At 37.2% G+C, this 17,159-nt stretch overlaps 1 long non-coding RNA gene across 1 annotated transcript in view; it reads left to right on the forward strand.

Moving 5' to 3' along the window:
* LOC137228989 (uncharacterized) overlaps window positions 1-17,159 on the forward strand; it is a 59,794-nt gene that overhangs the window by 24,548 nt on the left and 18,087 nt on the right. Inside the window, exon 3 of the long non-coding RNA XR_010945475.1 lies at window positions 2,127-2,218. This is a non-coding gene — a long non-coding RNA (uncharacterized lncRNA). The remainder of the gene's footprint in view (window positions 1-2,126; window positions 2,219-17,159) is intronic.

Genomic DNA, 17,159 nt, shown 5'->3' on the forward strand with positions numbered 1-17,159 from the left:
ACGTTACCAACCTGTGTACAAAGCAGAAAGGACCGAGTGGATGCTAAGGCTCTCTGGAGTTTAGGCTACACCGGAAACTAAAAGCAGGTGGGAACTAGGAATGTGCTTCGGGGTTATTGCTTTGTCAAAATAAGTAGAAAAATATTAACTCTACCCACGAGAAAAAGAAACCAATTAAACCTGGCTTTTAGTTCCTCAGGCTGCTAGAGTTTCGTTGTGAGAACCGTCAGTCAGTCCTGCAAGTGGCTTCAGCCGGTGCCCTTCTCCTGTTTGTGTGTGTCTCTTCCCCCTCTCTGGTCTCTCTCAGCTCAAGTTGGCTAAAGCTAGTGATAATGCATTTGCATATGAATCAACAACAGCATGGCCCACAGGCACAGAAATAGAACAATGGTCGGCCTGAGCCAAAAATAGGTCAAGCATGGCCGAGTGATTGGAGCCTGCATTAATGCATTTAAAAATACCCCAGCAAACCCAGCTGTCCAGCCTCTATCTTTCAAACCATAATTCTCTATTGCAGGGCCTTAAAAGCAATTAACTCTTTCCTCCCTCCAAGCTTGCTTTTACACACTGTTTCCATACTGGCGATTCGCTTCCAAAGAAAGGAAGGGGAAAAAAAAAAATTAAGAATCATAGTTCTAAGAGGGCAAATGCACATACATTTCATTTCATTTTATTTTTGTAGTATGTGTTTTTGGAAGAGAGAGGAGAGAAGTGCAGAGCTCTGTATTGGTTCTAAAATAATACTGGAAGCTTTTGCTCATAATGTGGTTTCTGCCTCACCCACGCTCAGCAATCCTGGTGTTCTATTTTTGTTGCCTGTTTCTCTGGCTACACTGCAGTTGGCTGTAGCACTAGAAGCTTTTCTGCCTTCTAGTTTTAAGACTGACAGGAGATTTAGTAGAGGTAGTTTCAGAAGACAAGCACACCCCAGAATAAAATGTTTATGAAGGACTAGCTTGATTTCTTACTTGCTATTTTTGTAAGGCAATTGTCCTGTTTCACAAATCTTAATGTAATCTTAGTACCACCTATCAATTTTATTGCATTCAGTTTCTATTATATCTAATATATATATATATATATATATATATATGCACACAGCTTAGACCTAAAAACGTTCCCTCTATTTCAGCCTCTCAGACTAAATTCAATTCACCTGCAAAAGTAAATGTTGGTACTTAATTATGGATGGTGCAGAGTTACAGATTATATGCACCTGTGGATCAATAAATAAATATGGTCAGTTCCCAACTATGAATGTTCTGCATTCATTTCTACATTGATTGCCTGAAACACAGACCTCACTTTTCTATAGAAATAGCATTTATAATAGTTGATAGATTCCCAGACCAACACACATTGTGGAATTCACCTGTACATGAGCTATATAGTATTTAGTACTAAAAATTCTATGGTCTCTGGTGTACAGTTAACATCATTTCTATCTGAGAAATAAATTCTGCATCACAAATTGGGTTGCTAGCATCTAGCCACTCCCAAGAGCAAACCCCAAAATGAAAAATCCACTGGTCATGGGAGCTCTTCTCCTTTTTCTAAACTAGCTCAGCAAGAAAAAATAAAACTCCTAAAGCATTAGTAGCAACAGAAAAGGAAGGGGAAACAGCAGAGCATTTCAAGGTTCCCAGGATGACCTGGCGAAGGAGGGATCTTGGTCAAGCAGAGTGTGGGGCAGAAGAAAGAGAACACGGAGACAGACTTTTGGTGAAAAGGAGGAAGCATGTTAAGTCATTAGGCAGATAACTCACTGCTGAAGAGAAGGGCACTGAATTTTCCTACTTTTATAGATTAACTCCTACTTACTGTGCAATTATATTTGAACAGATAAATTATAAGAATTTTTATAAAAAAGTTATTCCAAATTACATTTGACTTAAGCTAAACATGAAAATCTTATGTTCCTGTCAATGGGAAAAACTGTTTAATTCCATCTGCTTTTGCAAGTAAACTTTCACTCAATTAAGAAACTGGTGTACAAAATTACAGGGATGGAAATACTGTGGACCTGGCAATTTATCTCAGAGATTATGTAAGCAACCACAGCATTTTAGACCTGGGAGGAAATTTAGACATTGTCTATAATGATGTCCAAACTCTCTGTCCCCCAGGATGCCAAGGTACCTGGGAGTTGACTCGGTGTTCTCCAGAAGACGTTCTTCCCTGAACCAGGGCAGCTTCATTTTCATCTGTTTACATTTGCGTATGTAAGATTTGTTTTGAATAATGACTTCTTATATTAAGAAAAAATTATGGTGTATGGTGACAGATGGTAACTAGACTTATCATCGCTATCATTTCGTAATGTATAGAAATATCCAATCATTATGTTGTGCACCAGGAACTCACAGTGTTGTAGGTCAATCATACTTCCAAGTCAAATAAACTCATAAAGGAAAAAAAGAGATCAGATTTGTGATAACCAGAGGTGAGGGGTAGGGGGATGGGAATTGGATGAAGGTGGTTAAAAAGTATAAAGTTCCAGTTATAAGATAAATAAGTACTAGGAATTTGTAATGTACAACATAATAGTTATATTATTATTATATAAAACATAATTAATATATGATTAATATAATTAACACTGCTATGTGTTATATGAAAGTTGTTAACAGAGTATATCCCAAGAGTTCTCATCACAAGAAAAAATTTTTTTCCTTTTCAATTTATCTTGTACCTATATTAGATGATATATTAGATGAATGCTCACTAAACTTATTGTGGTAGTCACTGATGATGTATGTAAGTCAAATCATTATGCCCTACACCTTAAACATACAGTGCTGTATGTCAACTATATCTCAGTAAAGCTGAGAAAGGAAAGGAAGGAAAAAAATAACTGAAATCCACTCACCTAGTACAAATGATCTCCCTATTTTACACATGAAGAAAGTAAAGAGACTTTTTAGAGGGTTATGAAAGATGCAAAAGCACTCATTAATGGAGTTATGACTGAAGAGACTTGCTTAGTTTCGAACAGGTACTCTAGCTAAGTAGGTCTAGCATTCATGTTTTCTAGTCCACCATCTTGTCCCTTACAATGCAAATAATTATCGGAGATATTGAGAATAAATTTTAATATTATCTACTTGTGAAAAATAGAATCACTCTTAATTGTCTCAGAGTGGTTTTAAACAGAATATGTAAAACTAGTGATAAACATAAGAGGGACAGCAAAAATCCTAGTACAGATCTTCCTTAACTTAAGATGGGGTTGCTTCCCGATAAACCTCTAAATGAAAAACATCATTAAGTCAAAATGCATTTAATATACCTAACATCATAGCTACCAAACATCATAGCTAATCCTAGCCTACTGTAAACATGCTCAGAACACTTACAGAAGCCTACAGGAGGACTAAAGCATCTAACACAAAGCATATTTTATAATAAAGTATTGAATATCTCATGTAATTGAATGCTGTGCTGAAAGTGAAAGACAGAATGGTTTTAAGTGTATCAGTTATCTACCCAGTGATCACCGTGGCAGACTAGGAGCTGTGGCTCACTACTGCTGCCCAGCATCTTCATAGAATATCGAAATTTCAACTGTAGTTTCTCCTGAATGCATACTGTTTTCGCACCATAGTGAAGCTGAAAAATCGTAAATGGAACTGAAACTCTGGGTAATGATTAGCCAAATCCATTTCACCTGCCCGGACTAATCAAGGTGTTTTAAGATTTGCATGTCCTCCAAGAGCAGGTGGTCTACACAATAAGATGTTTGCCTGAGTAGTTTTCCAGGAACTTGGAGTCAGCTGCATGTGGTTTGAGCTGAGGTGGTTAAGACTGGGTAAGACCACGGACTCTTCACATGGGCATGCCGAGGGCCCGTGAGGTGACCTTTTGAACTTGCAGAGGCCTGTAGCTTTGTTATACCAGCACCTAAAGACAATTCCCGCACCTTTTTCCAATCACCTTTCCCATGCTCCCCATGCTCCCGAGGCTCCCCGTGCTTCCCATGTCTCAGACCACCCTGCTTCTTTATTCTTTATCCCATCAATACCCCTAGCCCTTGGCCTTTGAGATTTGTTTTCCTGTCTCCTCGCTGGGCTGCCTTTCGAATAAGCCCTCTCTTAGCTGCAAATCTCCCGTGTTTCAGCGTTCTGGCTTGCTGTGAGTCGGGCAGGACGAACTTGGTTCGGTAACTGAACCATTGACATTGGGGACCATCTGCGTTGACGTAATATACATCTCTTGTCGTTTTACATTTAAATTATGCCCTCAATCTACAAAAAATAGTCTCAAAGCTTTTATAATCATAAAAAATAAAATAAAATAAAACTCAAAGGAGTTAGTAATTCTCCATTCTCAGAGGTACCAGGAGAGGGCAATCCACGTAGAATAGTATAAATAATGGGTCTTCTTCATTTTGACCAAGTTATTTAATTTGAGGTTTATTCATATTTCATCCCTGCATTCTTTCAGCATTTTTTGCCATTAGCAGTCTTGTCTTTCAACTCTTGATAATGAAAACTTAGAGTGAAAAGACATTGGACGCTTATCATAAAATAGACACCACTTGTTTCTGGGAGGAAAACATAGCATTATTAAAACCTACCACCAAGTATATTGATTACGTCTATTATCCAAGAACTTAAATATTAAGAATGTTGAGGTAATGCTTCTCATATCATCTCAACCATGTTGGTAAAGAAATGTGACTAAGTTTCTTTCTAGGTATTTATAAAACCAATTTACTGACAAGGAAAAAAGATAATAAATTTTATATTATAAGAACAGTAAGAAGCTAATACAAGTGTCAGCCTAGAATAGCTGGGCAGTTTTTGAAATTGTAATATAATAAATTTTAATTCAATTTAATAAATATTTTGGAAATTGATCTAATTATATTTTACATTTATTTAAATAATAAGTGAAAAAGAATAGGGCAAAAAACCAGGTTCCCAATTTAATAAAAAATGGGAATGGGCATCGAATCCTAATGCAAAATGTCATTCAAGAATAATTATGATAATTCCAATTCTTTTTATGGGTATATAGGCAAAACAAAAAAAATTAAACATTTAAATTCAATTTTAATTAAAAATTTAAATTATGGATTAAAAAAATCTACATGTCATCAAAATATTTCCACAAATAACATGACTGAAGACTCCACTGGAAAAAAGCAAAGGAGGTAGTAGAACCTAATTTATTCTACCACAATAATACATCCTCTGTTCATCTGTAATCAAGCACAGACTTTTCATGCAGTACCAAAACTTATGGTTCTAGAATCCAGGTGCAGTAAGATTTAAAACTTGTTTGCCTGAAGTACTGAATTGTGCTTTACAAGAAAGCTACAAATTACTCACCAAGAGCTGTAAGTCTTCTGCTCACTCTTTCTCACTCATGTTGCTGTTGCTCCCATCCTCACATTTCTCAAAGTACTGTCACATCAGTAAAGTTATACACACTTGCCTGCAGGCAACTGACTTGATTCCTAGACCCCCGAGGAACAGGAAGGAGAGGGAAAGTATAATGTACTAATTTTTACTCTGAACTAAGTAGCTTATTTTTCTGAATTTTCTGTCTCTTATTAAATAGTGGACACTAAGTTTACGAGTGATTCCTCTGTACTATAACAACCTAATTGGCTACCAAATGATCTTCAGAAAAGGAAATCTTGCCTGGACCCAAAGGGTCTGCGAAAACACATCAGCAGTGGAATTCCAGGAGACTGTTCCATAAGAGAACAAAACAACAACTTCAACAAACCTCTAGAATTATTTGCCTTGCTTTGATTGAAAATGATTTCTTCTCTAACTCTTCCCTTCAAAGTGGATGTGCTGATCCATGATTTATTCTATTTTTAGCAGATTAAGAGCATCAGGATCATCAGGGAACTTGTTAGAAATGCAATTTATTGGGCCAGAACTACTAAATGAAAATCTCTGGTGGGAATCTGAATTTTACAGGCCCTCTCAGTGATTCTGATAAACAGTAAAGTTTGAGAACCAGTAGATAAGACCATTCTTTCCAAAGCAATGATTAGATGGCTAAAGGTATAAATAAATTATCTATTTTGGGTCCAATTTCAAATTAAACATTATTATTACAGAATACTTTTTCAAAATGAAAATAATTAAACTTGCTAATAGACTGAAGAAGACCACTTAATATTCAAGGTATGAAAAGACCATTTTCTCTTTTTAACAGCATCTACTTTGAAATACTGGTTTGTATTTCAAATTGTATAAGCTTGGCTAACCTATGCTATGTTTACCAAACTCTGTATGTACAAGGTATTTATAACACCACAAACTATTAGTACAAATCTTAGTTTCAAGACAAAAACACTATTTTGGTCTATAAGGCTATGAAAATAAAAATTCTGGGAGAATTCCAATTAAGTAAAATTAGCATTCTAACTTTGCTATTTGGTATGCCTCAAATTTTTAATTTTATATTATACTACAAAGTGTGTTTCATTATTACGTAGCTGTACCTTTAATATTTATCATTTTGGAAATAAATGGGATTCTGATCACCTAAAATTAATAGTCATAGTTAGCATCTGGATGGATACTACATTTCAGAGCTAATTTAATTTCCACATGCTAATAAAAGTATAGCAGACATCAGAAAATAAACCCAGAAACATCATTTCTTGCCACAAAGATCGAGTGGTATTTACCATACCAAACTATTACCTATCACCAAGTTAAATCAAGAGAATGCTGGGATGCTTGCTTCCGAAAATAGCAACAACATTTTCTTTTAATGTTGCAATTAAATTCTGACTTCAAAATTCGATCTAGTTGGGTGCCAACTACCAAATTTTAGAAATAGCAAGCACCCAAAATATACTGTACTTATTTTTTGACTGATCAAAACTGTTTATAGCAATGGCATATAATTAAAGTACAAACATTTGCAATTGGCTCTATCACTAAGTTCATCAGCCATCCCATGGATATGGAATCTTTCCTATTTCAGGACCCTTAAATCAGAGCCAAGAACAAAGAACCATGGCCTCCAAGGCCATTCAGGTTCTGACCACAACATGACTTAGTAACTTGATCCTTTACTTTCTTTTTCAAAATTCATGAACATACAATTTCTTGGTATTACCCACACAGATCCTTCATTCTTCCATGCCTTTGCACATGCTGTTCTTGTAATCCAGAATGCTTTTCCACTCTTTCCCATCTGGGAAACTCCTTTTCATTTTTTTTTTTTTTTTAAATGACCACAGTTAAAGATTTGATGAAAGTTCATAATAATGCAATTGACAAGGAAATTTAGTTATTTCTGAGATATACACTTTAAAGTAATAACTAGAATTATGACTTATAACATTATACCAGAACATATAAGATTTTTAGAAATTTCATGAAATGTCTGAAACATTTATATTAACATATTTCCATACAAATAACCCAAAGAAAGTTTAGTAGTTTTGTTTGTTTGTTTTTTTATACTGCAGGTTCTTATTAGGCATCAATTTTATACACATCAGTGTATACATGTCAATCCCAATCGCCCAATTCAGCACACCACCATCCCCACCTCACAGCGGTTTTCCCCCTTGGTGTCCATACGTGTGTTCTCTACATCTGTGTCTCAACTTCGGCCCTGCAAATCGGTTCATCTGTACCACTTTTCTAGGTTCCACATACATGCGTTAATATACGATATTTGTTTTTCTCTTTCTGACTTATTCACTCTGTATGACAGCCTCTAGATCCGTCCACGTCTCAACAAATGACTCAATTTCGTTCCTTTTTATGGCTGAGTAATATTGCATTGTATATATGTACCAAAACTTCTTTGTCCATTCGTCTGTCGATGGGCAGTTACGTGGCTTCCATGACCTGCCTATTGTAAATAGTGCGGCAATGAACATTGGGGTGCATGTGTCTTTTTGAATTATGGTTTTCTCTGGGTATACGCCCAGTAGTAGGATTGCTGGATCATATGGTAATTCTATTTTTAGTTTTTTAAGGGACTTCCATATTGTTCTCCATAGTGGCTGAATCAATTTACATTCCCACCAACAGTACAAGAAGGTATCCTTTTCTTCGCACCCTCTCCAGCATTTGTTTGTAGATTTTCTGATGATACCCATTCTAACTGGTGTGAGGTGATACCTCATTGTAGCTTTGATTTGCATGTCTCTAATAATTAGTGATGTTGAGCAGCTTTTCATGTGCTTCTTTGCCATCTGTATGTCTTCTTTGGAGAAATGTCTATTTAGGTCTTCTGCCCATTTTTCAATTGGCTTCTTTGTTTCTTTAATATTGAGCTGCATGAGCCATTTATATATTTGGAGATTAATCCTTTGTCTATTGATTCGTCTGCAAATATTTTCTGCCATTCTGAGGGTTGTCTTTTCGTCTTGTTTATGGTTTCCTTTGCTGTGTAAAAGCTTTGAAGTTTCATTAGGTCCCAGTTGTTTATTTTTGTTTTTATTTCTATTACTCTAGGAGGTAGATCTAAAAAGATCTTGCTGGGATTTATGTCAAAGAGTGTTCTTCCTACGTTTTCCTCTAAGAGTTTTATAGTGTCCGGCCTTACATTTAGGTCTCTAATCCATTTTCAGTTTATTTTTGTGTATGGTGTTACGGAGTGTTCTAATTTCATTCTTTTACATGGAGCTGTCCAGTTTTCCCAGCACCACTTATTGAAGAGACTGTCTTTTCTCCATTGTATATCTTTGCCTCCTTTGTCATAGATTAGTTGACCATAGGTACGTGGGTTTATCTCTGGGCTTTCTATCTTGTTCCATTGATCTATGTTTCTGTTTTTGTGCCAGTACCATATTGTCTTGTTTACTGTAGCTCTGTAGTATAGTCTGAAATCAAGGCATCTGATTCCTCCAGCTCCGTTTTTTTCCCTCAAGACTGCTTTGGATATTCGGGGTCTTTTGTGTCTCCATAAAAATTTTAAGGTGATTTGTTTTAGATCCGTAAAAAATGCCATTGGTAATTTGATATGGATTGCATTGAATCTGTAGATTGCTTTGGGTAGTATAGTCATTTTCACAATGTTGATTCTTCCAATCCAAGAACATGGTATATCTCTCCATCTGTTGGTATCGTCTTTAATTTCTTTCATCAGTGTCTTATAGTTTTCTGCATACAGGTCTATTGTCTCCCTAGGTAGGTTTATTCCTAGGTATATTATTCGTTGTGTTACAATGGTAAATGGGAGTGTTTCCTTAATTTCTCTTTCAGATTTTTCATCATTAGTGTATAGGAATGCAAGAGATTTCTGTGCATTAATTTTGTATCCTGCAACTCTACCAAATTCACTGATTAGCTCTAGTAGTTTTCTGGTGGCATCGTTAGGATTCTCTATGTATAGTATCAGGTCATCTGCAAACAGTGAGTTTTACTTCTTCTTTTCCAATTTGGATTCCTTTTATTTCTTCTTGTTCTCTGATTGCTATGGCTAGGACTTACAAAACTATGTTGAATAATAGTGGTGAGAGTGGATATCCTTGTCTTGTTCCTGATCTTACAGGAAATGCTTTCAGTTTTTCCACCATTGAGAATGATGTTTGCTGTGGGTTTGTTGTATATGGCCTTTATTATGTTGAGGTAGGTTCCCTCTTTGCCCACTTTCTGGAGAGTTTTTATCATAAATGGGTGTTGAATTTTGTCAAAAGCTTTTTCTGCATCTACTGAGATTTTTATTCTTCAATTTGTTAATATGGTGTATCACATTGTTTGATTTGCATATAATGAAGAATGCTTATATTGAAGAATCCTTGTATCCCTGAGATAAATCCCACTTGATTGTGGTGTATGATCCTTTTAATGTGTTGTTGGATTCTGTTTGCTAGTATCTTTTTTTTTTTGCGGTACGCGGGCCTCTCACTGTTATGGCCTCTCCTGTTGCGGAGCACAGGCTCTGGACGCACAGGCTCAGCAGCCATGGCTCATGGGCCCAGCCACTCTGCGGCATGCGGGATCTTCCCGGACTGGGGCACAAACCCATGTCCCCTGCATTGGCAGGCGGACTCCCAACCACTGCGCCACCAGGGAAGCCCCCTGTTTGCTAGTATTTTGTTGAGGATTTTTGCATCTATATTCATCAGTGCTATTGGTCTACAATTTTCTGTTTTTGTAGTATCTTTGTCTGGTTTTGGTATCAGGTTGATGGTGGCCTCATAGAATGAGTTTGGGAGTGTTCCTTCCTCTGCAGTTTTTTGGAAGAGTTTGAGAAGGATGGGTGTTAGCTCTTCTCTAAATGTTTGATAGAATTCATCTGTGAAGCCATCTGGTCCTGGACTTTTGTTTGCTGGAAGATTTTTAATCACAGTTTCAATTTCATTACTTGTGATTGATCTGTTCATATTTTCTGTTTCTTCCTGGTTCAGTCCTGGAAGTTTACACCTTTCTAGGAATTTGTCCATTTCTTCCAGGTTGTCCATTTTATTGGCATAGAGTTGCTTGTAGTAGTCTCTTAGGATGCTTTGTATTTTTGCGGTGTCTGTTGTAACTTCTCCTTTTCCATTTCTAATTTTATTGATTTGAGTCCTCTCCCTCTTTTTCTTGATGAGTCTGGCTAATGGTTTATCAATTTTATCTTCTCAAAGAACCAGCTTTTAGTTTTATTGATCTTTGCTATTGTTTTCTTTGTTTCTATTTCATTCATTTCTGCTTTGATCTCTATGATTTCTTTCCTTCTACTAACTTTGCATTTTGTTTGTTCTTCATTCTCTAGTTCCTTTAGGTGTAAGGTTATATTGTTTACTTGAGATTTTTCTTGTTTTTTCAGGTAGACTTGTATAGCTATAAACTTCCCTCTTAGAACTGCTTTTGCTGCATCCCATAGGTTTTGGGTCATCGTGTTTTCATTGTCATTTGTCTCTAGGTATTTTTTGGTTTCCTCTTTGATTTCTTCAGTGATCTCTTGTTTATTTAGTAAAGTACAGTTTAGCCACCATGTGTTTGTGTTTTTTACGTTTTTTTCCCTGTAATTGATTTCTAATCTCATAGCGTTGTGGTCAGAAAAGATGCTTGATATGATTTCAATTTTCTTAAATTTACTGAGGCTTGACTTGTGACCCAAGATGTGATCTATCCTGGAGAATGCTCCATGCGTACTTGAGAAGAAAGTGTAATCTGCTGTTTTAGGATGGAATGTCCTATAAATATCAATTAAATCTATCTGGTCTATTGTGTCATTGAAAGCTTCTGTTTCTTTATTAATTTTCTTTTTGGATGATCTGTCCATTGGTGTAAGTGAGGTGTTAAAGTCCCACACTATTCTTGTGTTACTGTTGATTTCCTCTTTTATAGCTGTTAGCAGTTGCCTTATGTATTGAGGTGCTCCTATGTTGGGTGCATATGCATTTATAATTGTTATATCTTGTTATTGGATTGATCCCTTGATCATTATTTAGTGTCCTTCCTTGTCTCTTATAACATTCTTTATTTTAAAGTCTATTTTATCTGATATGAATATAGTTACTCTGGGTTTCTTTTGATTTCCATTTGCATGGAATATCTTTTCAATCCCCTCACTTTCAGTCTGTATGTGTCCCTAGGTCTGAAGTGGGTCTCCTGTAGACAGCATATATATGGGTCTTGTTTTTGTATCCATTCAGCAAGCCTGTGTCTTTTGAGTGGAGTATTTAATCCATTCACGTTTAAGGTAATTATTATATGTATGTTGCTATGACCATTTTCTTAATTGTTTTGGGTTTGTTTTTGTAGGTCCTTTTCTTTTCTTGTGTTTCCCACTTAAAGAAGTTCCTTGAGCAATTGTAGAGCTGGTTTGGTGGTGCTGAATTCTCTTAGCTTTTGCTTCTCTCTAAAGCTTTTGATTTCTCCATCTAATCTGAATGAGATCCTTGCTGGGTAGAGTAATCATGGTTGTAGGTTCTTCCCTTTCATCACTTTAAGTCTGTCATGCCACTCCCTTCTGGCTTGTAGAGTTTCTGCTGAGAAATCAGCTGTTAACCTTATGGGAGTTCCCTTGTATGTTATTTGTCGTTTTTCCCTTGCTGCTTTCAATAATTTTTCTTTGTCTTTAATTTTTGCCAATTTGATTACCATGTGTCTCAACGTGTTTCTTCTTGGGTTTATCCTGTATGGGACTCTCTGCGCTTCCTGGACTTGGATGGCTATTTCCTTTCCCATGTTAGGGAAGTTTTCGACTATAATCTCTTCAAATATTTTCTCGGGTCCTTTCTCTCTCTCTTCTCCTTCTGGGACCCCTTAATGTGAGTGTTGTTGCATTTAATGTTGTCCCAGAGGTCTCTTAGGCTGTCTTCATTTCTTTTCATTCTTTTTTCTTTAGTCTGTTCCGCAGCAGTGAATTCCACCATTCTGTCTTCCAGGTCACTTATCCATTCTTCTGCCTCAGTTATTCTGCTGTTGATTCCTTCTAGTGTAGTTTTCATTTCAGTTATTGTATTGTTCATCTCTGTTTGTTTGTTCTTTAATTCTTCTAGGTCTTTGTTAAACATTTCTTGCATCTTCTCGATCTTTGCCTCCATTGTTTTTCCACAGTCCTGGATCATCTTCAGTATCATTTTTCTGAATTCTTTTTCTGGAAGGTTGCCTCTCTCCACTTCATTTAGTTGCTTTGCTGGTGTTTTATCTTGTTCCTTCATCTGGTATATAGCCCTCTGCCTTTTCATCTTGTCTATCATTCTTTGAATATGGTTTTTGTTCCACAGGCTGCAGGATTGTAGTTCTTCTTGCTTCTACTGTCTGCCATCTGGTGGATGAGTCTATCTAAAAGGCTTGAGGAGGGACTGGTGGTGAGTAGAGCTGGCTGTTGCTCTGGTGGGCAGAGCTCAGTAAAACTTTAATCCACTTGACTGTTGATGGGTGTGGCTGGGTTCCCTCCCTGTTGGTTGGTTGGCCTGAGGCAACCCAATACTGGGGCCAACCTGGGCTCTTTGGTGGGGCTAATGACGGACTCTGGGAGGGCTCACTCCAAGGAGTACTTCCCAGAACTTCTGCTGCCAGTGTCCTTGTCCCCAAAGTGAAAGAGAGCCACCACCCACCTCCGTAGGAGTCCCTCCAACACTAGCAGGTAGGTCTGATTCAGTCTCCTATGGGGTCACTGCTCCTTCCCCTGGGTCCTGATGTGCACACTACTTCGTGTGTGCTCTCCAAGAGTGGAGTCTGTTTCCCCCAGTCCTGTCGAAGTCCTGCACTCAATTCCCACTAGGCTTCAAAGTCTGATTCTCTAGGAATTCCTCCTTCCATTGCCAGACCCCCAGGTTGGGAAGCCTCACGTGGGGCTCAGAACCTTCACTCCAGTGGGTGGACTTCTGTGGTATAAGTGTTCACCAGTCTGTGAGTCACCCACCCACCGGTTATGGGATTTGATTTTTCTGTGATTGTGCCCCTCCTACTGTCTCACTGTAGCTTCTCCTTTGTCTCTGGATGTGGGATATCTTTAGTGGTGAGTTCCAGTGTCTTCCTGTCGATGATTGTCCAGCAGCTAGTTGTGCTTCTGGTGTTCTCGCAAGAGGAGAGTGACAGCACATCCTTTTACTCTGTCATCTTGGTTCCTCCTTCCTATCCTCCTTTTCATTTTAAGAGAATATAATATTTTTCTATGTTCATTAAAATGTTTGTCTATTTTGCTTCTAATTAGTATAACAGACTTTCTTTTAGTGCACATTTATTTGCCTGATAGTTTTCTCTCTGTGTGTGTGTGTGTGTGTGTGTGTGTGTGTGTGTGTGTGAGATTTATCAGTTGCATTCTACTACTGGCTTTTCTTTTTTCTTTCTTTAATTGAAGTAGAGTTGATTTACAATATTATATTAGTTTTAGGTGTATAGCATAGTGCTTCAATATTTTTTGCAGATTATACTTCATTAAAAGTTATTATAAGATAATGGCTATAATTCCTTCTGCTATATAATATATCCTTGTTGCTTACCTATTTTATATGTAGTACTTTGTTATCTCTTAATCCCATACCCCTATCTTGCTCCTCCCCACTTCCCTCTCCCCACTGGTAACCACTAGTTTGTTTTCTATATCTGTGAGTCTGTTTCTTTTTTGTTACATACATTCATTTGTTTTAGTTTTTAGATTCCACATATAAATGATATAATATAGTATTTGTCTTTCTCTGTCTGACTTACTGCACTAAGCATAATATTCTCTACGTCCATCCATTTTGCTTCAAGTGGCAGGTTTTCATTCTTGTTTTACAGCAGAGTAATATTCCATTATATATATGAGCTGTTTATATGTTTTTGATATTAACTCTGTCAATCATATCGTTGGCAACTATTATCTCCTATTCCATAGGTTGTCTTTTTTTTTTGTTGATGGTTTCCTTTCCTGTGCGAAAGTTTGTAAGTTTAATTAGGTCCTATTTGTTTAGTTTTGCTTTTATTTCTTTTGCCTTAAGAGACAGACCAAAAAAATATTGCTATGATTTATGTCAAAGGGTGTTCCACCTATGTTCTCTTCTAGGAGTTTTATGGTTTTAGGTCTTTAATCCATTTTGAGTTTATTTTTGTATATTGTATGAGGAAATGTTCTAACCTCATTGTTTTACATATAGCTGTCCAGTTTTCCCAGCACCATTTACTGAAGAGACTGCCTTTTCTTTGTTGTACATTCTTGCCTCCTTTGGTGTAGACTAATTCACAGTAGATGCCTGTATTTACTTCTGGGCTCATTATTCTGCTCCTTTGATCTAGTGTCTGATTTTGTGCCAGTACCATGCTGTTTTGATTACTGTAGCTTTGTAGTATAGTCTGAAGTCTGGGAGGGTGATACCTCCAGCTTTTTTCTTTATTATTAAGATTTCTGTGGCAGTTTGGGGTGTTTTGTGATTCCATATGAATTTTAGGATTATTTGTTCTAGTTCTGTGAAAAATGTCCTAGGTATTGTGATAGAAATTGCATTAAGTCTGTAGATTTCTTTGGGTAGTATGGCCGTTTTAACAATATTAATTCTTCCAATCCATGAGCATGGGATGTCTTTCCATTTCTTTGTATCATTTTCAATTTCCTTCATCAATGTTTTATTGTTTTCAGAGTACAGGTCTTTTACCTCCTTGGTTAAGTTATTCCTAGGTATTTTATTCTTCCTGGTACAGTATTAAATGGGACTGTTTTTTTACTTTCTCTTTCTCATTATTAACATAGAGAAAAGCAGCAGATTTTGTACATTAATCCTGTATATTGCAACTTTGCTGAATTCACTTATTAGTTCTAATAGTTCTTTAAAATAAATTTATTTATTTATTTACTTATGGCTTCATTGGGTCTTTGTTGCTGCGCATGGGCTTTCTCTAGGTGCAGCAAGCAGGGGCTACCCTTCGTTGCGGTGCTCGGGCTTCTCATTGCGGTGGTTTCTTTCTGTTGCACAGCACAGGCTCTAGGCACATGGTCTTCAGTACTTGTGGCACGCAGGCTCAGTAGTTGTGGCTCACAGGCTCTAGAGCACAGGCTCAGTAGTTGTGCCACACGGGCTTTATCACTCCACGGCATGTGGGATCTTCCCAGACCAGGGCTCGAACCCATGTACCCTGCATTGGCAGGTGGATTCTTAACCACTGTGCCACCAGGGAAGTCCCTAGTTTTTTTGTGGAGACGTTAGGGTTTTGTATGTAAAATGTCATGTCACCTGCAAATAGTGACTGTTTTACTTCTTCCCTTCCAAGTTGGATGGCTTTTATTTCTTTTTCTTGTCTGATTACTGTGGCTAGGACTGCCAATAATATGTTAAATAGAAGTGGTGGGAGTGGGCATTCTTGTCTTGTTCCTGATTTTAGAGGAAACGCTTTCAGTTTTTCACCATTGAGTATGATGTTAGCTGTGGGTTTGACATAAATAGACTTTATTATGTTGAGATATGTTCCCTCTATTGCAATTATGATGAACGTTTTTATCATGAATTGATGCTGAATTTTGTCAAATGCTTTTTCTGTGTCTATTGAGATGATCATGTGATTTATATGCTTCCTTTGGTGAATGTGGTGTATCATACTGATTGATTTGAAAATATTAAACCATCCCTATGTCCCTGGGATAAATCCAACTTGATCATGGTATATGACCCTTTTTATATATTGCTGGATTCAGTTTGCTAATATTTTGTTGAGGATTTTTGCATCTATATTCATCAAATATATTTTCCTGTAGTTATGTTTAGTAGTGTCTTTGTCTGGTTTTAGTATCAGAGTAATGGTGGCCTCATAGAATGAGTTTTGGAGTGTTTCATCTTCAATTTTTTGGAATAGTTTGAGAAGGATAGGTATTAGATCTTCTTTATATGTTTGATAGAATTCCCCTGTGAAACTGTCCAGTCCTGGAGTTTTGTTTGCTTGGAGTATTTTTAATTACAAATTCAATTTCACTACCAGTGATTGGTCTGTTCAAACTCTCTATTTCTTCCAGATTCCTTGATTGGTCTCCTCAACTACTATGATAGACCGTTTTCTATCCCTTTATTTTTACTCTTTGAATCCTTTTATTTTAAGTATGGCTTTAATAGACAGCATATTTCTGAATTGTTTTCCCACTCATCCCATAAAATCTCATATTTGCTAAGTTCATGGAAGTGAGATAGTGGCCCTTGCTGGTTCACCATCTTCTCAATAGCAAAAAAGTAGTAGATCCATTTCATCCTTCAGAACTCTGCCCAAAGTTTATCTCCTTAGAAAAGCCTTCCCTGACCTGAGCTGCCATGAACAAGAGGACTTAACTCTGTTCTTACTTCTACCATAACATAAGTCATTGGATATTTTAACACTGGTTATATGTCTGTTCCCCACACTAGACCTCAGAAAGTCAAGAATAGAGATCTGTCATTCATTCTACATACCTAAGCCACTGCCCAACCGAATGATAAGTACTCTGTGTGTGTTGGTTAAATGGGTATACATGAAATGAAATTTCAGAAATTTTAGCAATTTTTCCTATGCTCTTAAGGCTCTCCTTGGCTCTAATGGCCAGCCTGGATCCTGTTGCAATTATTCTACAGGACACAGTGAAATGACTCTTCTAAAAACATCAAAGTGGTACTTCCCTGGTGGTACAGTGGTAAAGAATCTGCCTTACCATGCAGGGGATGCGGGTTCGATCCCTGGTCAGGGAACTAAGATCCCACATTCTGCGGGGCAACTAAGCCTGTGTGCCACAACTACTGAGCTCATGCACCTCAACTAGAGAGCCTGCGTGCCGCAAACTACAGAGCCCAC

Source organism: Pseudorca crassidens, chromosome 8, assembly GCF_039906515.1.
Source record: "Pseudorca crassidens isolate mPseCra1 chromosome 8, mPseCra1.hap1, whole genome shotgun sequence".
NCBI lineage: Eukaryota > Metazoa > Chordata > Mammalia > Artiodactyla > Delphinidae > Pseudorca > Pseudorca crassidens.